Consider the following 25,363-nt stretch of genomic DNA (forward strand, 5'->3'; position numbering starts at 1 on the left):
GAAAGAGTCCTTGCCCGATACGGATAACTTGGGGGATCACGTCGTGGCAGAGATAGCCACGACGTGGCGCGGTATTTTTAAGGATATTTAAGCACTCTTGGTCATTATGAAGAGGAGAGACTTTTGGCTAGAGAAAGGGATTCCAGAAGACGATTTTTAGCAGAAGAAAGGTTCTGGAAAAAGGTTTCAACACCAAAAGAGTGAAGGTCCATAATTTAGTTTACTTATTTGTTACTTAGGAACATGTTTCATTATACTTTGATTTGTGTTAGTGTGTTAGTTGCTATTATGAGCAGCTGAATCTAGCTACTCTTGTTTAGCTAGATGAAGCTTCCAACTTATGAATAGCTTAATTTTATATGGATTTATTTAGTTGGTAAATTGCTTGAGTTTGATTTATAGTTACCTAGCATGCTTGTGTTTGTTTCTCTAGTTGCTTAATTTCATGTTCTGTGTAGCTTAGTGACCATTAACTGCATGAACTTGTTTACCTAATGATTTAGTGAACATTAAATTGTTAGAGCTAGGATTGACCAATCTTAGTTAGTAATTAAAGTAAATAAACTTAGTCGTGCTAGAGAACGTGGATTATGACTATAATTGTGTTTACATAATAAATCGTACATAGCATATTCATATTCATAATTGGTTATGTGTTTAATTGTGTGTGACCATACATAGTTTGACATGAATTAATTAATTATCGGTAAAGTTAGACTTAAATTACTAATACAATTAAAACCAACTTGATAATCCATAATTATTAGCTAGCCATAAGGACGAAGTGGATTCGAACTAGACAAGGGTGTTTTTTCTTATTGATTGAATTTGAGTTAAGTTCGTCTGATCTTGTAAAATCAGATAAAACTCTTTCTAAACTTGTTAATAATTAGGTTAATTTGATAGCAAGTAGATTAATTAGTAAATCCGTTCCCTGTGATCGACACCCGACTTACCCAAGCTATACTGTAATCTGACTAGGCCTGGAAATCGTGTCGTGTTCGGGTTGGCGTGTCGCGGGTTGGCGGCTGGCGGGTCAAAATATGCCAACCCAAACACGACCCATTTAAATATATAGGTCACGGGTTGGCGGGTCACGGGTTGGCGAGTCACGGGTTGGCGGGTTTGGAACATAAACCCATATATGACCTGCCAACCCATTTATTTATACGGGTTTACAGGTTGGCGGGTTCGTGGGTCCAAATTTTAGACATTTAATTCTTAAACATCCAAATGAAAATTAAAAAACATTCATAGAACCATGTTACAAACTTAGCCTTATAGGTCACGACTTACGACCTTAGACCATCCACCACGAGTCAAAATGTCAAAACAGTCAAATGGTCTATGAATCAATGGTATATATTATATAAATACTTATTAAATATTAATACTTGATACATAAATACATTTAAAAATAAAATAATTTTTTTATTAAGAATATAAACGGGTTGGCAGGTCAACCCGTTTATTTTTTGAGAAACCCATATATGACCCGTTTAATAAACGGGTTGGCAGGTTGGCGGGTTAGCGGGTTGAAAAACTCAACCCAAACCCATTTATTTCGTGTCGTGTCACGGGTCGTGTCGCGTGTCGTGTCGAGAATTGCCAGCCCTAAATCTGACTAGGTACACTGCCTATAAGTGCATAGTTAGTTTAAGTTTGTTAGGTTATAAATATTAAAATTAGGGGGTACTTCCGTGCACACCAAGTTTTTGTATCAGGCCTGCTGCTCAGGCCCCCAATGATACACCACCGACTTCTTAGTCAGTCGGATGAGCGGAACTGCTATCTTGGAGAAGTCCTGAATGAATCTCCGATAGTAGCCTGCCAAAACTAGAAAGCTCTGAATCTCAGATGGAGACCTCGGAACCTCCCAATTCATCACAGCCTCTACCTTGGCCGGATCTACTGAAATCCCGTTCTGGTTGACAAGGTGCCCAAGAAACTGCACCTCACACAACCAGAACTCACACTTGGAAAACTTAGCATACAAGTTCTCCCTCCTCAAAGTCTCCAGAACCTCCCGCAGATGCTCCTAATGTTGTTCCCGCGTCTTAGAATAAACCAAGATGTCATCAATAAATACTATCACAGACCGATCTAACATCGGTCTACACACGCGGATCATGAGATCCATGAACGCAGCAGGAGCATTGGTGAGCCCGAAAGGCATCACTACAAACTCATAGTGGCCATAACGCGTCCAAAACGCAGTCTTCTGCAAATCCTCATCTCTGACCCTCATCTTATGATACCCCGAACGCAAATCAATCTTGGAGAACCAAGATGCTCCCTGAAGCTGGTCAAAGAGGTCATCAATTCTCGGGAGTGGGTAGCGGTTCTTCACCGTTACCTTGTTCAGCTCCCGATAATCTATACACATCCGATGCGACCCGTCCTTCTTCCTCACAAACAGAATCGGGGCTCCCCAGGGTGAACTGCTCGGTCTAATGAAACTCTTGTCTAACAACTCCTGCATTTAAGGAGGAGCCAACCAATACGGCGCCTTGGCTATCGGAGCCGCACCAGGAACCAGGTCGATCCTGAATTCCACTTGTCATTCCGGAGGTATCCCCAGCAACTCCTCGGGGAATACGTCCGCAAATTCTCGTACCACAGGTACATTGTCCGCTGTCGCCCTACCCGTTTCCCGGGTATCCATAACATACGCGACATAACCTGCGCAACCCCGCTGGAAGTAGCGCCTAGCTCTCACTGCTGAACATAAAGCTGGTCCTCGCTGCGGCCTCTCGCCCTGAATCACCAGCTCTCCCCCACTTGGGGTCCTGACCCGAACCAACTGTTGCACGCAGTCGATCACTGCCCCATTAGGGCTGAGCCAATCCATGCCTATAATCACCTTGTTCCCACGCAATGGAATGGGAACCAAGTCTACCAAGTAGCGCTCCTCAAATAACCTCAACACACAATCTCGAAATACCGTCGATGCCCGCACCGAACGGTTGTCTGCAATCTCTACCTCTAGAGGGCAATCCAACATGCCCGAAGACTCGGAAAATCTATTGCTAAGAGAAAGAGACACAAATGATCGGGTAGCGCCCGAGTCAAACAACACCAGAACTGGGATTCCGTTCACATGGAACGATCCTAAACAAACCACATATCAATAAAACAATCACAACAAAAGAAGATCAGAGGGAAAGAATCATACCCGTCACCACATCGGGTGCAGCACGTGCCTCCTCGGCTGTCAGCTGAAATGCTCGGCTCCGCACCACTGAAACCTCTGTCTTGACCTTTCGGCCATCTGTAACCCGCGTCATCGCTGAGACCGGCGCTGCCGCTGGCACTGCTACTGACGCTGCTGTCAATCTTGGGAAATTGGCCCTTTTGTGGCCCCTCTGATTGCAATGGAAGCAAATCAGGTCTGTCATCTGTACCGCAGGGGCGGGGGCAGTACAATCCCTGCCAAAATTCCCCACCTTGCCACACTTATAGCAGCCCAAACCCGGCCCAGTGCGACAAGCTCCCTCGTGTGACCAACCACATTCCCCACAGCGGTCCCGTCCTGCCTGGTCTTTCGGCCTACCATCAGATCCCCTGGGCTTCTTCCCCGAAGCCCCAGTCGTCAGCCCCTCCACTGCCTTCCTCTTCTGGACGTGCTCCAGATCATCTCCCTCTCCCTAGCCCTAACAATCATGGAATCCAAGGTAGGGCAAGCTGAAAAACTAACATGCTCCCGAATGTCAGCTCGTAGCATGTCATGGTAGCGGGTCCTCCTCATATCCTCATCACCCGCGTACTGGGGCACCAGCAATGCCCTCTCCCGGAACTTGGCGGTGATCTCTGCCACAGTCTCCGTAGTCTGCCTCATATCCAAAAACTCCCTGGCCAGCCGCTGAAGCTCCACAGCTGGCGCAAACTCTGCCCTGAATCTGTTCACGAAATCCGACCAAGTCATAGCCTCAACAGTCGGGGCCCCTAATGAGTGGCCAACAGACTCCCACCATTCCCTAGCCCTGTCTCGCAAGCATCCTGCTGCATATCTCACCTTCGACCCCTCTGGGCAGAACCTCGTCAGCTGCGCAGACTCAATGTCTGTGATCCATCTCCTAGCAGCAATAGGGTCTTTCACCCATGGAAATCGGGCGCACCACTCCCACGAAAGTCCTTAAAGGACAGTATGCACGTACCCATCTGGCTAGACGACATATCACTCCTGAATGATGGGAGACGATCCTCCATCAGCTCAACAATCCCCTCCTTGATCGACCCGAAGATGATAGGGGTCGATTCAAGGATGCCCCTCGTGATCTCAGACGCGATGAACTCACGTAGCCCGTCATCAACCTGCTCGGATCTCGAGCCCGAGCCCGATCCTGATCATGATCCGGAACCTCCTGCTCCAAGTCGTGTGGTCACCATACTGAAAATGCACGCATAAAGGTCAGGATCATTCATATACTCAAGGGATCTAACATACTTCCCAAGGTTCCCGATTTCGTCTAGGCCCTCCGTGATTCGAGTACGGGTCCTCTACTTTCAGTAGTACGGGCCCATACTACCTTCCACATCTACCCGTGCTTTCCTCAAGGATTGCTTCAACTTCACCAGGTTCCTTTACCGATACTCCTTTCCACTAACCTTATCCTAGGCTTCCCTAGGGCACTCTCCGACCTACTCTCCACCATCAGCTGCATAGGAGCCCCCTACCATTCCCCCCTAACCAACTTGCTGGTACTGCTACATATCTGCTCCTTAGTTAGTTGGAAATAGCCAGAACCCCCATAGCATAAAGCAAGTAGTATTCGTGCATCGAGTAACCAAATCAGGCATAACCTATACAAGCCACCCTACTGCTGACTAAACAGCCCTAGCATATAGCTCATACAATAGGCATATAAGGCATCCTCCTAGATCCTTAGCCCTAACTAGCATGCGATTATCAGAATCATATATCAAGCACACAAGGCATATTCCTAGATCCTTAGTCCTATTCTAGCATGCAATTCTGAATCAAGCCATATAGCATAACATAACATGTATGGGTATCTTGGGGAAAACTTACTTGAGCCCGGCCGGTCGCATGTATCACACACCTTGTCTTTCGTAAAATCCTTTTGCTTAGATTTTTAGAAAACCATTTTATTGTAAAAATCTTTTAGCCCCTTAGTTTGAGTCCAGACACCCCCGAGGGCGTGTCCGAATCCCTCAAACCAGGGCTCTGATACCAACTTGTAACATCCCAAAATTCAAGCCCAAAAATTTCATTTTTGATTGATTAATTCATAAAACATTCATTAGGAAATATTGTATAAACACGTCATCTCAAAACGAAGTATCATGTGTGAAACCCACAACCATGAACAAATGTCATATTAGAGTACAATCCCAGAAAAACACCGTACGGAAATCATATGTGAGTGTATGTAATGCCATGCTACGCCGCCGGCTCCTTCCCCTTGGATGAAGAGGTACCTGGAACCAAAAAACTGAAACCGTAAGAACAAAGCTTAGTGAGTTCCCCCATCATACCACATACCATACAATACCATCGGTATCTTTCAACCGGTAATCGTCATCAGTATCTTTCAACCGGTAACTGGGGACTATTCCAACCCCTACTACTAGCATACAATAGCAAGATATAAGCACACATTTATACATATCCGGGTACTGACCTACCCCTTGGTCCTAAGGACCACTATTAGGGAAACTATCCCTATCATGTAACATATCATACAGATATAACTCATAACCAAACACAAACCAGACCAAGATAAATTATCACAAAGACAATTATCTTATAAGTACTCCTCAATGGTGGGCCAGCATTATGGCCTTAGACCCACCCCTACTGGAAGGTAACTCACCTCGTATCTGCTGAACTGTGCGAGAATCCTCTAACTGCTGCCACTGCTGCTCCAAAAATCCACCGGCTAAAATTCCCACAAAACACTTAGTCAGAAACTGACATCTACCCTTAGGGTAAAATGACCATTTACCCCTTGACCAAATCAAAGTCAAAGTCAAAGTCAACTTCCAGTTGACCTGACTCGCCGAGTTGACTCGTCAACTCACCGTGTCCCTATCCTTCCATCAGACCTCATACCCATCTCTACTCGTCGATTTAGGCAATGACTCGACGAGTTTTCCTTCTAAATGAACACCGACTGAATCCACATCCGACTCGCCGAGTTGTATGAACAACTCGTCGAGTTCATCATCAACTGATACTCATGTCCTGACTTGACTCGCCGAGTTGTATGAACAACTCGTCGAGTTACTCTTCATCCTATGAACATGTTCTGTCCTCGACTCGCCGAGTTGATGAACAACTCGCCGAGTTCCATGAAGATTGTCTTGGACTCGCTGAGTCCGTTCATGCACTCGCCGAGTACCATGAATTCCCATAACACTTTGCTTAGTCCAGAACGTTGGGTCACTCCCCGGGACCCCTAAAACCCTTCCACACTCAACTGGTCCTTATGACCCTCACTGACCAAAACCCTTGGACTCGCCGAGTCCAGGAATGGACTCGCCGAGTCTATCACATTGCTTACTAAGAACTTCGATTTCTGATGTACAACACTAAACCAGATGATATATCCAGGCCCCAAACTCGATCTAGCATGTAAAGTTACAAACTTTACGTGCATGCATGGGACATTAGAGCTTAAAAGGCTCTAAAATGGTTCTTTTGTTGCATGGGGCCTTCTTTGGTGCAAAAAGCAACCTAGATCTAACTTGTGGCTCATAGAATGACATGATACAGAAGCCCAAACCCCCAAGCATGTTTGCAACCATGGTTGGCCACCAAAAATGTCTTATAAAAGCCCTAAATCACCCCAAAGAGGGATCTAACAAAAGAATGAGCAAGGTTCAGACTTTATACCTTCCAAAGACTGCAAATGATGAACCAAACTCGAATCCTTCAGTCCCCTCTTGATCCTTCTATGCTCTTCCTTCTTCCTTGAGATCAAAACTCACAAGAATCACTCAAAAAGCCTTAGATCTTCATAAAACGGCTAGGGTTTGCTATGAAGAGTGTTTGGGAGCATAAAAGGGGAAATTAGGCTGCATAAAGTCGTTTAAATAGGGTGCAAACCCTTGGATTAGGATTTTTGCCCAAACAGCGGCTACTCGCCGAGTCCGGGAATCGACTCGTCGAGTCCGCAACTTAATCCTCGCGCCTCATCCCGCTTCTACTCGGCGAGTCAGTCTTTCGACTCGCTGGGTCCAAGGCCAAAAATGCAAGAATAAATGAAGATTAAATAACATAATACATACCAAGAACCAGGTGCTACATACGAAGTCAGATTTAGACGTTCTTTTTATGGACGCTCTCGGTTTAACGTATTCTACAACTTCAGTTTAGATCACTAAGACTAAATATCACTCTAACGTAAATTCACTATTTACGTTACGCAGTGTCACGCCGGTTCTGTCGCGAAACTTCGACACGTCATAACTTCTTTGTTATAACTTGGATTTCGGCATTCTATATATATTCCGAAACGTCTTCATGACCAATACAACTTCCTTCATAGATATCGGGTTTATATAAGATTTTATTTTTAACGCTTAAATTATCCTTAATTCAATTAAGTCACAACAATTAGGCATAATTTACATAATACTCAAATAATACATTCTTATTATTTCAAAATGGGTTACAAAGGCTAACCTAGACTATTACATCATCATTAATGCCTAGCCTGGAAACACGAGCGTTACACCTAAGCCCTCAACCATCGGGTTGGAATGCCTTGGCCTGTTGTCTTACACACAAAGCAGTGAAGCCTCAACCACCAACCAATCATGTGCACATAATACAGATAAACATACTACTAACTGGTCAACGAATAAACAAACATATTTCACAGATCACTAAGCATAACAACATCGTAATACCAGGATACTGATCTTGACATATCAGTACAACACTATAGCATGTATAGCAGGATGTCAAATCCAAAGGGTTGGCCTTGGTGCCTTCGACCCGCAAGTATAGTGAGGAAGACTCACCTTACAAGTAGTGCAGAACTGATAAGGTCTAACTCCGAAGCTCAACTCCCGACTCAATGCCTACAACCACCATGACCAATTACATCAAAAAAAATCCCGACATACCCAAAATGCCCTCAAAAGTCAAACTTGGTTAACCATGGTCAAAGTCAAGGTCAACAGTCCATGCTGACCCAACTCGTTGAGTGCACCAATAAACTCGCCGAGTTCCTACATAAATCAGAAGGTCGGGAAAATCCCAGCCAACTCACCGAGTTGGCTTGCAAACTCACCGAGTTGGCTTGCAAACTCGCCGAGTTTGCCCGAGCTTAATACATTCAGTTGATTCTTCGATTCCAGGAACTCTAAGGCTCAGATCTACACTTAAATATTGTCTAAAAGGATACAGTTTCCAACTTTATCCTTTGGTGCTACTCCAAGTGCTCAAAAACCCCTCCACAAGGCTTGAAAACTCAAGGGCTTGACCAATAAGCATAAAATCCTTGAGATCTAGAACCCAACCTTTTTAGAAGAGATCCAAGCCTCAAAATAGACCCAAAGGTTGGTGCTTTATAGACATGCATATCCAATGCATGCAGTGAACCCAAAATGGGTCAAAAGAGGAAAATATGACCTAAATTCCATGCATGGCAACAGGACTTGGCTAAAGACCAGATCCAAACCATTATAAGGTCACCTTGACCTAGAGATTCATAAAGTTGCAACATTTATGAGATCCATCCAATGTAACATCCAAGAATAAAGAGAAAAGGGACAAAACTCAAGATCTAGCTACATAAAGGAGTAAAAATCAGATCTTGGACACTTACAAAGGTCCAGAAGAGTGTCAAAATGAAAATGGGAGCTTTGCTTGCTAGATCCGTCCCTCCTTCTTCTTACTTCTTCTCCTTTTTGCTCCAAAAATACCACACTAGCTTACAAAATAATAAGGAAATGATTAGGGTTTACAAGGGCCGATATGAGGGTTTGGAGGATGATAAAAGATCAACCTTAAGGACTTAAGGAGGTTATATAGGGTGCGAAACCCTAAAACTTAGGGTTTCCCACCCAGCCATCAACACATCGGGTTCCCTCACCAACTCGCCGAGTTGGTCCAAAAAAATGCACGTCGCAAAAGCCCTTCGACACGCTGAGTTGAGGATATCAACTTGCCGAGTTCTAGAGGAAAACTTGCTTTAAAGAATAAATCTCATACTTAGAAATCGGGATGTTACTGATTTAGGGGGGTGTGCGAATTCAGGAAAAAACACTACTGGGCATGTTTTTACTATCGGAGGTACAACAGTGAGTTGGATGTCCAGACTTCAGAAAAGTGTTGCCCTTTCAACTACGGTGGTAGAATATATGGCCATTGCTGAAGCAAGCAAAGAGTTGATATGGTTGAAGAATTTTCTGTCAGAACTGGGAATAAAACAATAAGACTGCCACTATGACAATTAAAGAGCAGTACATCTCACGAAAAATCTGGTGTTTCATAGTCGAACGAAATACATAAAGATGCGATATCATTTCATACAAGAACTAATAACTAATGGTACATTAAATCTAAAGAAAATTCTTGGTACGAAGAATCCAAATGATATGTTTACTAAGGTGGTACTAAATGATAAGTTGAAGCTATACATGGATTCAATTGGGCTTCCATGAACTTGAAGAGGAGGCATGAACTATAGAGAGAGAGAGAGAGAGAGAGAGAGAGAGAGAGACGAGTGTTACAAAGGATACAGACTTGGATGGTAGTTGAATGATGATTAAGTCTCCAAGTGGGAGATAGTTAGATACAAAGACTTATCATCAGGACTGAAATTTTAAAGACTAAATATTTTTATTTTGGGAGCAGATTTCAAGATCTTGGGCGTGTCAATTTCTTTTCTTTTTTGTTTTTCAGTTGGGTTTGGCCTTTTAGATGTTTAAGTCAAATTTTCTTGTTTATATACTTATGAACGACCGTATCTATAATGTTGTAACAGAAAAGCGTGTGTAGAATAAAATCTCTCTCTCTCTCTCTCTCTCTCTCTCTCTCTCTCTCTCTCTCTAGTTTGACAGTGGACGTAGCTTATCGCTAGATAGTGTGAACCACTTAAATCCTTGTGTTCTGTGTGTTTTGGTGTGTGTGTGTGTGAGGGGGGGGGGGGGGGGGGGGGAGGGGGTGAGTTCTCATGACTCTAGCTATGCACCTTCACAATTTCTCTTTTTTTCCTCCCTATCTATCTCTTTCTTCCTACCGGTGAGTGTGTAGGGAATATCATTTTCCAAACCCGATGAGTGTCATGTAAAAGTGTATTTGGCTGATACAACGAGCCCCTGAATTGACAATACAGTTTTTACTTATCTTTTAATATTTTATATTCTAAAGTAAAGAAATTGGGCATTAAAATGATTCATATTATTGGTTACTTTGACCTGATCAAAGTTATGCCTAAAGACTAATGGACATTCTATAAAATATGCAACAATAGATCCACACATATACAAAAAGTCAAGAACACGTCAACAACCGTCCAATCTATCTTAATTAATTTGGTTTGGGATAGTCCCATGTAAGAAAAAGTTAACAGCTTGTGAACTAGAAATAACCTAATAAAAGAGGCCGACATCGGTTCTATCGTTATTCTTTTTGTAATTGCATATCGTAGCAACTCATGTCCAAACGTTTTTAACTAAACCTGAACTTATTGAATATATAGTAATTGAATCTGACTTAGAGAGTATGCACATATGACTAGTATTGAAGACGCCCTTCTACAGTAAAAGTTAGATGCGATATGAGTCTGCATCTTGCATACTTTGGTTGTTTGTCCTATTCTTTGGCCATTTAGGTTGGTTTTATAACATTAATAGAAACCAAAGACTAATTCCAAATTGATTTACATGGCAAAATCAGGAGGAATCACTACAAGAAAGCTGCTAAAACTGCTTCATCCTTTCACAATACTCATTGTAATACTATCAAGAACGAAAGCAGAATCTGAAGTAGCTCTATCCCTTCCTGGATGCCCGGATAAATGTGGGAACATTACAATCCCATATCCATTTGGGACTATAGAAGGCTGCTACTTGAGCAAAAAATATCACGTAAATTGTTCGACACTAAGTGTTTCAGAAACCAAATTCAAACTGTTACACATATCATTTGATGGCTATATGCGTGGCTTATTGCCGATAGGTTATCGTTGTTACAACACATCTCATAAAATAACCATCGGCCAAGAACCCAAAATAAAGTTGTCTAGGTTTCGTGTCTCAAGCACTGAGAATCTCTTAACTGTAGTCGGGTGTGATGCTAGAGCCAACATGAAGACAGCTAAGGGTGAAGGCTACTATACTGGATGCCTATCAATGACTGGTTGCGATGGGTTAACCAGAGGTTCGTGTTTAGGCATGGGTTGCAGCCAGGTTCCGGTCCCACCTTACCTCACAAGGTTTCGGATCCATGCACAAAGCAACACGCGAGGGGAGAACGTAGGAAACTGGAGTTATAATAATTGCACGTATGGATTTCTTGTTGAGAAAGGTGGTTACATATTTCGTAAAAAAGACGTTGATAATTTGAAGAAGCGGGCTTTTCCTGTGGTTCTTGAATGGTCGGTTGACTACATAACGTGTGAAGAAGCTCAAAAGAACATGTCTACATATGCTTGTCAAGAAAATAGCGTCTGCCTTGATACTACGACTGAGTCCAATCGAACTTACCAGGGGTATCGCTGTCAGTGTTCTAAAGGGTACCAAGGTAACCCATACCTCCCAAATGGGTGTCAAGGTACGTAATGATTTACGTCTGTGTTTAATTAATACCATGAACAGGTTTTAATAATTACACATTTTTTTTGATGAACATTTGTGAATTTTTTATTTCAGATGTCGATGAGTGTCAAGGAGCTCAACATGATTGTAAATATGACTGTAGTAATGTAAATGGGAGCTACAGCTGTTCATGCCCCTTAGGGCAGCAGGGAGATGGTAGAAAGGATGGGAATGGTTGCTCTTATACACAAGGAATCAAATCGCTTGGAAATTCAATTTATTGGGGTTAGTAGAATTAAACTGCTCTGTGACACAATTCATATGGTTAATTCGTTTAAGTTCTGATCTTGAGTTAATTTTGTTCTCGTGATAATTGATTTTACTAATCGACAGGAATCAGCATGGGAACTTCAGCTTCGTTTTTGTTAACATTTATCATATACTGGGGACTCAGACAAAGGCAGATCATGAAGAGCAGGGAGAGATTTTTCAAGAAAAATGGCGGATTGATTTTGCAGAAAGTACTATTCGAATCTAAACAATTATCCTCCCACATGGCCAAGATTTTTGCAGCAAGAGATCTTGAAAAGGCAACCAATAACTTCCACAAAACAAATATCATCGGTCAAGGAGGTTATGGAATAGTTTATAAAGGTACACTAACAGATAAAACAACGGTTGCCATAAAGAAAGCTAAGTCAATTGATGAGAATCAGATCGAGCAGTTTATAAATGAGGTGATTATTCTATCAGAAATTAGTCATCCAAATGTCGTAAAACTCTTGGGTTGTTGCTTAGAGACGCAAACTCCTCTCTTGATTTATGAGTTTGTAACCAACAAAACTATCTTCCACCACCTTCATGAACAAGACTTCATATCTTCAATGACGTTTGAAAGACGCCTAAACATAGCCACACAGACTGCTGAAGCCCTTGCTCATATATACTCAACGACACAAATCATTCATAGAGATATTAAATCTTTGAACATACTTTTGACTGATGACTACACTGCCAAAGTGTCTGATTTTGGAATCTCGAGGTTCATTCCAATGGATGAGACTCACATACAAACACTGGTGCATGGGACACTTGGATACATAGATCCGGAGTATTTTCGATCAGGAATTTTGACAGAGAAGAGTGATGTTTATAGTTTTGGCATGGTTCTTGTGGAGTTGCTTACAGGTAGAAAGGTGTTTTCACGTGATAGAACTGAAAGTGACTTGGGTCTAGCAGCGTATTTCATTTCTTCGCTGGAAAGGGGCCACTTGCTTCAAGTTCTTGATGATAAAGTGAAAAAAGATGGGGTCAATGAGCATATTAGATACTTTGCTAGACTTGCGAAAGATTGTTTGGAACTAGAGGGCAAGAAAAGGCCTAACATGGTTAGAGTGAAAGAGGAGCTCAACGAACTGAGACAATCTTACGTGAAGAGCTCCATTATGTCAAAGAAAATCAAGCATGATGACCTTTACGAGATTCTCTATTTTGATTGATTACATCTCCGATTTCTTAGGCAATATATAAAACTTATCAATTCCAATTTTACATCCATGATTTGTTAACTTGAAGATAGATTACTTTGTTTAGCAAACAAACATTAAAATTCAAATCTATAAATCAAGAAATAAAATAAGGTTAGATAGATTGTAATTTATCTTAGATTTTAAAATCAAAATCAATCAAATTAAATTAAATTTACAAAAATGATTAAAAATCCTACATTTTTAGTTATAACCAATTAATACTTATCATTATGCAAATTCATATTCTTAAAACTAAACTGCAAAATTGGCCATCCTGGTTTTCGTAAAAACTATGGATAAGGTCCAAAATTTTCCAACTTGCATGGAAGGTCCAAAATCAGAAATTTTCCATGGATTTGGTCCTGATGTATTTGAAAAGGATTTTGAAAAAACTATTTTACCCTTATCATTTAGTTTTTTACATATTTTTTTACCTATTTTAATATTTAAATAATTATAAAACTATAGAAAATAAAATCTCACGCCACCCCTCTCCACCGTACCCCACCTTCATTTTCCTTTTCTTTTTACTCTCTTTCCAATTTTCTTCTTCATCGCTTTTCTACAAATCAAAACTCATAAACGCATATGATAAAAAAAAGCCCAATTAAACAAAAATAAACCTAACTGATTTCAGATGGGATAATGACTTAAAAATATAATATATTTTTCGATTTGTATACATTTTGTCAGTGAGTTCTTTTTGTCCATATTTACCCTTTCAACTTGTTAAACCGTACATATTCAGTCCTTATAACCGGCTACTCCATGTTATCCAGTAAAAATGACTTAATATGATAATATATTTCTCACTTTGTACACATTTAGTCCTTAATATTTTTGTACACATTTAATCATTAATATATTTTTTTGTTGCAAAATAAGTCATTTTTGTTTTTGTATCATTCAGTACTTATGAATGATTTCTTTAGATTTTTCTCATGACATCTTACGTGGGACAATCATTAACAAGGTGTTTGGGGTATTTGATACTTATGTTCATCGCGATCTCGATTACTTGGTTGTTTAGGTCATGTGTTCTGAACGTCATAACTTCTTCATATGATCTCGGGTTTTAACGATCTGTATATCCATACGTTCGTAGTTTAGTCTACTACAGCTTTCGTTTACATTACTCCCGTTAAAAAGTAAAATATTTTAATTACAATCTTTATATCCATACCTTTTTTATGAATGCATGTGTGGATGTTTTTTATAAAATTGTAAGTAAAAATATATTAAATTTTAATTTGAGTAATCTTAACGAAAATTGTAGTAGACTCAAAAAACGAACACGTGAATATAAAGATAGTTAAAATTTGATATCGTATGAAGAAGTTACGACGTTAAGAACACAAGACCTAAGCCAAACCATAAGACCTGCGCAACCAAGTTGTCGAGATCGCGATGGACATAAACATCCATAGCCTCAAACACTTCATCAACGATTGTCACACATAAGATGTCGTGGAGAAAACCTAAAGAAATCATTCATAAGTACTGAATAAGTACAAAAACAAACAAAAAAGACTTATTTTGAAACAAAAAAATATTAAAAACTAAATGTGTGCAAAAATATTAAGGACTAAATGTGTACAAAATGAGAAATATATTACCTTATTAATTCATTTTTTCCGGCTAACCTGGAGTAATAGGTCATAAGGACTGAATGTGTACAGTTTAACAAGTTGAAGGGGTAAATGTGGACGAAAAAAAACTCAGTGACCAAATGTATACAAATCGAAAAATATATTACTCGTTTAAGTTATTAACCTTCATGTCAGCAACCTTCATCCTCTTCATCCCATGTCCTTTAACTTGCAAAACAAAAAAATGAGAAAGGTTTTTAATCTAAAGAAGGAGATGTTTTTCTCATTTAGTCTTCATCTTCTTATATGAGTTTCAAAGATATGGGATGTTATCTCCAAGAAATAGTAATAAATTTTTTGGGTTGGTCATCCATTTTTCAAGTTTGTGATGAATAAATTGGAGCTCTAATAATTTGTCAAGGATAAACAAAGGGATTGGAATCAAATGCATGGACCTTATATTGAAAATTTTGGATCGTATCAGGAATAACCAAGGTTCAAGAACACTTCTATAGTCGTCCTTCTTGGGTATCAATCTAATAGGAGAGGATAGACATAGACTGGTTTCAATATCTCAGCTCACACACTGAGGAAAGTATTCTTCTTGGCCCGATTTCTCAATCACCATTTGCAGGTACAACAACCGAGTGATGCATTTCTCTAACCCTTGTGACTATTTCACCACTTTTATCAGTTTGATTCTTTATGTTCCTTTCTTGGTTGAGATATTTGGTGTCGTTCCATTGGGTTTCAATGAATGGGTTTATGTCATCTGCGTTTCAGCACTTGTCATTCTTTTTCATGAACTGCTTTAACTCCTCTAAAGGACTACAAAATCATTTTCGGTGATTTTGAAACTTTTTTTAGGGTTTCAGAACCACCATTGATTTCACTCCCCATCCTCAACATCGAAAATGGTCTCGTCTTATGACCTGTATTCTTTGCTTCTTACTCTACAGTTGCATTCTCGCGTCTTTGTTCACAAATCCTCGCACCAGGTGGGAGGCATTATTCCGACGAGCATGGTTGATTTTCTGGTGGATCTATGGTGGAGATGGAGTGTGGTGTTGGTAGTGAAATTAAGATAAGGGAATGTGAAATTAGGTGGATCTGGTTTTTTTTGGACAAGAGAGAGAAAGGGGAAGAGGAAAGAGGGTAACCTGGGGGAGGGGGGAGGGGTTGGATAATTTTTTATTATTAATTTTCAAATTAAAAAACAATTAAAATAAATATAAAAAAAGTAAAAAAAGAAACTAAAAGGGCAAAAAAAAAGTTTTTTCAAATTGTTTAGGGACCAAATCCATAGAAAGTATGTGATTTTGGACCAATGATACAAGTTGGAAGCTTTTTGGACTTTATCCATATTTTCTTTGCTAACCACAGGACCACTTTTGTAGTTTAGTCTATTCTTACTTTAGAACAGTTGAAAACATTATCATTAAATTAAGAAAAATGTAACATCCAGAGTTTCGGGTATGATTTAATTTTAATTATTTATTCAAGAAAGAGGAGGGACTCGACGAGTTGGTGCCACAACTCGTCGAGTAGGTGAGGAAGTTTCCGCGAATCTCCACGACCAGACTCAACGAGTCGGGCATATGACTCGCCGAGTCTGCGCTGGCAATTGAAACTCTAATTCCCGGGTTTTGGAGCCTATTTAAGGGCACTCATAGCCTCCCATTGCGGCTACCAGTCCATTGAGAGAAACTCTAAGTGAGCTAAATTGTTTGTGAGGAAGGAAAGGCCATATTTGATCTTTCTATCATTGGTTTAGCAAGAAGAAGGTGATCAAGATCAAGAGGAGGCTAAAGGTGGTGATATTTGGAGGAATTCTGAGTTCAGGAGTGCTTATTTGAGGTATAATCTCGATCCATATTCTGTTTTGGTGATTGTTTATAGAGTTAGGGTTTTCTAGACCCTTTGGTAGATGGTTTTGTTGAGTATATGGTTCCTTTTCGTATTATGGCCTTGGATCTGGATCCATAGAGGTCCAGAGACCTTGCTCCTTTGAGCTTTATGAGGATTGTTGGTGAATATGAACTTAGGATGCCATATTAGAGGTCATTTCTTCAAATAGAACCTTGGAGCCTTTGCATGGGCATCAAGCTTTGAACTTTACGTAATTATTGGGACTAGAAAGGATAGATCTATTGAGTAGAGCATCAGATCTGACCTTAGGAAGCCATTTGAAGTTGAGCATGGATTGGACTCGCCGAGTCCATGAACAGACTCGACGAGTCGAGTCAAGTTGTCCCGAGACTATGAATCTAGAGAGTGACCCGCCGAGTTAAGTGAGTGACTCGGTGAGTCAAAAGAGAATTAGAGGAGTAGAGTTCACGACTGGACTCGCCGAGTCGTTGAGACAACTCGACGAGTCTGGTCAAGGTTGACCGTTGACTTTTTGGGGTTTTGGTCAACAATTGTACTTTTGGATCAGGAAGGGGTAAAATGGTCTTTTACCCTTCTGTGGGATTGTATAAAGGGGTGTAGCCTAGCCTTGAGAGTCGTTAATGATTGAAATAATTACTTTATGTGATTAGGCGAGGCTAGGTCGTTGTTTCGAAGCTCAGAGATACCGAGTTGTGATTTTCTGAGACATTCCCGAGGTGAGTCTTCTCACTATACATTACCTAGTGTGGTAACCATGAGCAGACCGGAGGGTCTTATATGTTATGTGCTATTTGTGTATATGTGTTTGTGATATATGTATGCTATGTGATATAGACCGGACCAGAGGGTCCAATGATATAGACCGGGCCGGAGGGTCCAACGAGACAGACCGGGTCGGAGGGCCTAACGATGCGGAACTGGAGGGCTCCGCTGAGACACATCGACCAGAGGGTCATATTGTAGCCTTGAGTGGCGTATGTGCTATATGTGGTATTTTAGGGAACTCACTAAGCACTTATGCTTACCGTGTTGTGTGAAATGTGTTTCAGGTACCAGCGAGGATCGCGGGAAGGCGTCAGCTTGATTGTACACATTGTGGGAGTATTTTGATGAGATTCTGGGGAAATGTTTTTGGATACTTATATTTTTGATATGGATGTTTATGATTTGAGATACATTTTGATTTTTATAATGAATTATTATGTTTTTGCAAAGTGAAAAATTGGTTGAATTTTTACGGTGTTACAAAAAAAGATCATAAATGGCCCCTATGTTTTTTCCAGATATGAATTTTGATCCATGTGCTCATAGATGGTCCATATGCTTTCAAAACTTTTGGTGTTTGGTCCTTTTTGCTAACTCTGTTAGCTTTTGGACGTTAAGTATTATTTGACTATTATATTCGGATGACATTTCCGTCATTCCCTACCATAGGGACCATTTATGATGTTTTGTCTTATATATATATATATATATATATATATATATATATATATATATATATATATATATATATATATATATCGTTTTGCCCTTGCTTCCCTGTTGAAATCCTTTCCCCTCTACCCCCTCTACCTAATTTCTTTTTCCCCACTAAATAAACACCTTCTCCATCCACTACAATCCGCCAACCACTGCCTCAAGTAGGTCATCCTCATCGATTTCAGCATCACTCGACTCCCCTCGTATTCTGATTCTCATTTAGGGTTTCAATTTAATGTATCTTCTTCTTCTTCAAGATCTATTATCTTCAACATCTTAGTGACTCCGATTTAAGGTTTCAGAACCCAAGAAGGTCCCTTCCCGGGTGGTTTACAAAGTTGGACTTCCAGTGGGCACTCCCCCTCAGTATCATCAAAGTCTTCATTGAGTTTGACGCCGAAACCCACGTCCGACTCGGAAGTTCTTGGCCTTTTTTTGGAGCCGGTGGTCGATTCAGAATGCGACATCTCCAGATTAAGGACCATTTTGGACCGTTACGACAAATTTCTCACACTTTTTGGTGACCGAATGATTTACCTCCGTTGGTAACCTTGTAGTATTGGCATGCGGTTGATAAAATATGGAAATCGTTGCTACCAATTTTCTGCATATTTTTAAGTTTTTCAAATATGTCATTAAACTTGGTGTAAATTGCCCGTAGTTCAAGCCATTTTCCATTGACCGCGTCGTACAATTGATTCGTTTTCCTTCCTAATAACGAGTGAAAGTGATTTAAAATATGAATCCAAAAATTGTTTCTCATTTGCACATTGCCCGTCCTCTAGTCACACGATATGAAAATTCAAGCTTTCGATAAAGCTTCATCCCCATCTTAGTTCCAAGTCGTACCTTTTTTGTAGCTTTCCCTTTTTGTTGTCTTTTTCTAGATGGTTGTTGTGTTTCTTGGACCTTTTCGTCGTTGTCATTGTCGAGGTTTATAGGTTGGGATTGAGAAAATAGGACTTGAGATGGTTGTGTTTGAAATTGTTGAGGTTGAGAAGCTTGTGGTTGAAATTGTTGAAAATTTTGAAGTTGAAATTGTTGAAAATCTTGGAATTAGGGTTCATTGAATTGTTGTGTTCTTTATTGTTGGTAGTAGTTTGGTTGAGATGAAATGTTGGTAAATAGAGGTTGTTGTTGGATTGTGGTTGTTAACATTTGTTTGTAGTTAAGATCTAGATATGGATCATTTGGAGTGTTTGGGGTTGTTAGTGTGTTTGGAGTAGTTGAGGTATTTTGATTTGGGTTCATAGTTTCAAGAAGAGATGAGAAAATAGAACGAGATTTGAGTGTTTTTAAAGTGTGAAATGGTTATAAAATTGTTGGTATGTATAATAAAAGTGTTTCTTTTAAATCTGAAAAATAAATAATTTTGTGTACATAACATGCATTCAATAATTTTGTGTACATCACATGCATTCAACGGATGCATTTTTTTTACCGTTTGAGGTTAAAGATTTTGATTGGTTTTGACAACCGGTGAGTATACTCAATCCGCATCACACCTACATAATTATGGGGCGCTTTTCACGTATAAACATCGTTGCCACTTAGGCTTATACGCGTCAAAATGTATACCATACTCGATGACCTAAACTCTAGCATTTCTTTTCTTTTTCTAGTCAACTTCTTCATCTATTGATATTCTTATTCATTATATCTTCTTCTTTTTTTTCTTTTCTACTATCTCCTATGTCGACCTCTAGTGTAACGACCGAAAAATACAACCAATTTTAATTTTTCGAAAACATCTCGATTCCATTAAATCTTTACAAAAAGGTTTTCAATACAAAACATTTAACGTGTTCCCAGAATCACAATACTACGAAATCATGAGGAGCGGTACGATCACGCATTCGCCTTGCCACAGTCTCCTGAAGAACCTGAAAAACATGAAACAACAACTGTAAGCCCGAAAGCTTAGTGAGATATCCCCAAAATACCAACCACAAATACCATACACGCATAACATGCCATAACATATCCGATCACAGAACAGCCATGCACTTCGGGTCTACTGTGTGACTGGTCCGCCGCACCGGCCTACAGTCCACCTGGTCCACCCTCTGAGTCTATCCACATACATCGAGTCTACAGTGTGATTGGTCCGCCCGGTCTCGGGCCTTCAATCCACCTGGTCCACTCTCTGAGTCTACAGTATGACTGGTCCGCCCGCACCGGGCCTTCAGTCTATCTGGTCCACTCTCCGAGTCTATCCACATACATCGAGTCTACAGTGTGATTGGTCCGCCCGGTCCCGGGCCTTCAATCCACCTGGTCCACTCTCTGAGTCTACAGTATGACTGGTCCGCCCGCACCGGGCCTTCAGTCTATCTGGTCCACTCTCCGAGCCTTCGGCACGTCTGGTCCGCCCTTTCGGGGCCTACAGCCTATCCGGACCGCTCGCTGGGCCTTCGGGACAACCGGTCCGCCCTGGGTATCTTGCCCTACAGCACGCAGCAGGACCTGCCTCAACCCAACTCCAGTCCAAACAACCATGTACACATATACATACAATCATATAGCAATTCACAGTCAACAAGCAGATCAAACAGATCACATAGCATATCATCATCCTAACCAGGATACCGACCTAACAGGTCACTAGCATAGCATCACCCTATCTCTCAGGATACCGATCTCAAACAGGTCTCTATATACCATCCTAGCTCTCAGGATGCAAACATAACATAGCAACAACATAACAACAACTACCCGGATCTCAATCCGATAAGGGCCGGCCTTGGTGCCTTAGACCCTGTTGATATAGTGAGGATAACTCACCTCGAAACTGCCGACTGAATAGATAACCCGAACTGCTCCGATCACTGATTCGATCTCCACCACTGGACAACCGCCAATGCACTGAACTCAAAACAACAATCAACAATTACCAAAATGCCCCTGGAAACCACTGGTCAACCCTTGGTCAAAGACAAGTTCAAAGTCAACCCCTGACTGACTCTACTCGTCGAGTCAACCCGATGACTCGCCGAGTCCCCATACTCAGAACTTCCCTCAATCCGCGACCTAACTCGCCGAGTCACCCCGAGACTCGTCGAGTTCAACAACTCTGAGTCCACTCGCACACAACTCACTGAGTCATCCCTTGACTCACCGATTCTCGACTCGACCAGAAAATATTGGGACTCTTCGACAAGACTCACCGAGCCCAAGAACAGACTCGCCGAGTCTAAGGCTATCTCCAACCTACTCGCCGAGTTGTTCATACAACTCGCCGAGTTCCAGGCCATCATCAAGCAACTCGTCGAGTCCACCCATGTGACTCGCCGAGTACCACCAGTCTGAATCCATACAGAAGCACTCCAGGCCATGCAATCGCTCCAAAACATAGATCTAGCCTCCTACAACTCATCCATCACGTAAAGTGGCAAACTTTACGTGAATCCAAAGAGATCTAGGCCATTTGCACATTGGGCTAGGGTTTGTGACATGATGGCTCCACTAAACACTCCAACACAGGGACTTTCATGCTCTCTTATCCTTCTCCATTCCAGATCTGAGGTAGCAACCTCAGATCTATCTAGACTCCAATTACATCCAAAGACAAGCTCCCCACAAACCCCAAAATGAAGAAACAACATGACAACAGCCCAAGAACGAGATATTACCTCCAAAGAACATCCCAACTGCAATGAAATTCGAATCCAAGCAAAGCCCCTTGCTCTAAGCCTCTCCTTCTCTAGAATCTCTTCCACAATCACCTCTCCAAGATCCAATTTGCTCAATAATGGTGCTTCTCCACGATTTTAGGGTTTCTGGGACTCAAGGGGGAATAAAGAGGCTGAGAGAGGGCTGTCATGTTCTTTATATAGGGTTCAACCCCGAGAATTAGGGTTTTCTCCACTCAGCGCCTACTCGCCGAGTCCATCTCACTGACTCGCTGAGTCGGCTACTTAACATGCGACCCAGTCGCGACTCTACTCGCCGAGTCCACCCATGGACTCGCCGAGTCACTCTTTCCCAATTTACTCTTTTAGCCCTTCTACTCTACTCTTGATATTTCGGGATGTTACATCCAGTGATAAATTATATGGGATCACTAACATTAAATGATACGTTCCTCTCATCTTAGACTTGGATCGATTAAATTACGATTCATAAAGGGACTATTTAAAACCCACTACATTGGCTACTCCCGTCTATGATCATCTTGATGTCTCGTGTAAAGTAGAATCTATCGTTAAAGTTTGGAAGACTATTGAAGACTTTAGGACAACAAAGAGGCCAAGGCAACGAAGCTTGACAACATCGTCATTGGAGACTCAACGGTTGTGGAATATTTCTCCCAAATAAAGCAATTTCCGACATGCTTGCCAATATTGGATCACATGTTCCCGAAAACAACTTGGTGATGTATGTTATCAATGGGTTATCTCATAAATATGATGTTATTGCCATTACTATCCACCACAAATCTCCATTCCCGAATTTCACTAAAATGCAATTTATCCTTACTCTTGAAGTAACAAAGGCAACAAAATGAGCATTGTTTTATGCAAGCTTCTCACTACTACAAAGCCTCCTCTCCCACGAATCTTAATGCAAGCCATTAATCCATGGGCAGAATTTTAATCTCGGTAGGGGGTAGCCAGAATTCATGTGGCGGCAGCTGGGGAGGCAGGTCCGACGGCGGAAAATCTGGTGGGCAAGGTCAGCGTGCGTCCGGCAATGGGTATTTTCCAACTTCGCATGTCGGTGGCAACTGGGGGTGTTGATACTTTCAGCCATCATGCCCGTTTCCTAATAAGCGCCACAATAACAATGATGTTGGGCTCCTTCCTATACCACACAAAATAATACATAGAAATAATACAACATCTATATATAATAAGTACATCTAACACTATTTAATCGGGAAAATTTTTAATTATGGAACACAATGGTCGAACACTTCTTCTAGACACACAAACTTGTCGGGTCCTGGATGGATCAATCTCATGCCCTTTAAAACCAGTTTCTTTTTTTTCTTTCATTCCAGCGGGATTGACTTGCCGAATAGTGATATGATGTCACGAATATTCCAAACCCGAATTGTGCAATGCGGAAGGAAACGATGATCATGCTATCATCAAATTTGAACATGCAATTTTATTCTAAATGGTTTTTAAATATTTATTTAGAAAAAGACTATTTCAAACTACCTATGTGATGTGTGTTTTAATGTGACAATGGGTCGAGATACAAACAACTTATATTAAATACAAATGGGCCTATCCATATGCAATCATATACCACCATAGTTTGTATTAGGGGTGAGCCATAACCACACGGCAACTAAAATTAATCGTAAAAACCGTAACCGATTAACCGCAATAAAAACCGATGGTGAGGTATTCTGTTTTACAAAAACTGCTAATTTGCGGTGCGGTGCGGTCATTATTTTTCAAAAAACGCAAAAAAACCCCACCGCACCACATATATTATATACAAAATTTTTTATTAATTATTAATATATTAAATATTAAAAAGAAGACAAGTTTCATTGATGAAAACACGATAAAATTCTAGAAGACAAAAATGTTGACTTTTCTTATTTTTAACTTTGGAAAATTGTGAAATTTGACAATTTTAAGATATTTATTGTTAATTACTAATGATTTAACATTTTTAAGATATTAGTTGTTTGTAATTTAAGTTAATTATTTTATAACTTATTGTTTTTATTATTACAAATAATATATTTAAACTCTTAAAACTGTCTGAACTCTAAAATATGGTTAAAACCACACAAAATAACCGGGCAAAATCAATGCGGCTAATAACTGAAACACAAAAAAAACAACATCGCACCGCAAAAATAACCGTCTAACTGCACCGCAAAAATAACCGCACCAAGCAGTTTTTAAAATGGATTAACCGCATTTGCGGTTAATGGTGAGGTTTTGACCAATAATCACACCGAACCGTACTGTGCTCATACCTAATTTGTATGTGGGAAAGAGTTTGAACATTTAGGCCTCGTTTGTTTTTCTACAAAAATATTTTTTGAGCATTTTTCCCTTCTAGAGGGTAAACGTTTCGCAAGTGCACGTCTTCTTCCGCAAACTTGAAAAAAGACAAAATACATTTAACCACTTCCAAAACAAACATCACCTTAGACTGGATTGAATTCCGTAAGTAGACACGATAGTTGTATAGTGAGAAGTATTTAAAAGAAACACTTATTATAAACCTTCATGTTTCCATTAAAAATTCAATAAGCATTAAACTTTATAACTATTTAATATCACCATAGCATTTAACATTTTACAATGATAAAGTTTATTCCATAAATCTTATCTTTTTCAACTCTCTCATTTAAATTATGCATTATAAATGTATTATAAATGTTAAGAGGACAGAGAAAAAAAAAAAAAAAAAAAAAAAAAAAAAAAAAAAAAAAAAAGTATGTTAATTAGTGCCAAGGTGCACATAGCAACCAGATGTAGATCAAAGTGCACCAATTACCAAATTATTCTTAAATAAACTGATAAATATATTAAACTTTTTTTTTAAGAAAAGGAGGTGGAATTTCCCACATTTATTTCTGTAAAATACCTAAAGATAACAAATTGTTTTTAATAATTTTAGTTGTCTTGTACGATTGCCAAATTATTTACCCAGTTAAAGAGAAGCATTTAGCAAAGGAAAATAATTTGTAAGCTAACAATTTTTTGTTATATACATATTGGTATATTAAACAATCTTTTAAACATAAATTGTTATTAATGAAAAAACTATTTATTGGTATATTATATACAATCTTTAAAACATAAATTATTGTTAATAACAAAGTTGAACATATTGGCTAAAAAGTTATGAAAACGTGATGAGAGATAAAATGGGTAGTTTTTGCCAAATTTTGATGTACTAGTTTGGCACTTTCCAAGTAATGGTTCATATTCTTGGTTAATTGACCGATTCAAAGTTACGTAAACGTTCGTTAAAAGGCTTGCGGACACTCGATAAAACATGAAATAATACATCCATATACAAAAGCACATAAACAACTGCCGAATCCATCGTTGTTTCAGGATATTCCAAGGTAATAAAAAGTTAATTAACAGTGTTCGAACTAAAATAAAACTACAAAACGTTCATTTAACATCGGTTCTATCATTATCTCTATGTGGT

At 40.0% G+C, this 25,363-nt stretch overlaps 1 pseudogene; it reads left to right on the forward strand.

The window, feature by feature from the left end:
* Positions 1-10,863: 10,863 nt before the first annotated feature.
* Positions 10,864-13,235, forward strand: LOC145060433 (wall-associated receptor kinase 2 pseudogene; annotated as a pseudogene).
* The last annotated feature ends 12,128 nt before the right edge of the window (positions 13,236-25,363 follow it).

Source organism: Lactuca serriola, chromosome 6 (genome assembly GCF_051521515.1).
Source record: "Lactuca serriola cultivar US96UC23 chromosome 6, Lser_US96UC23_V15, whole genome shotgun sequence".
Taxonomy (NCBI): domain Eukaryota; kingdom Viridiplantae; phylum Streptophyta; class Magnoliopsida; order Asterales; family Asteraceae; genus Lactuca; species Lactuca serriola.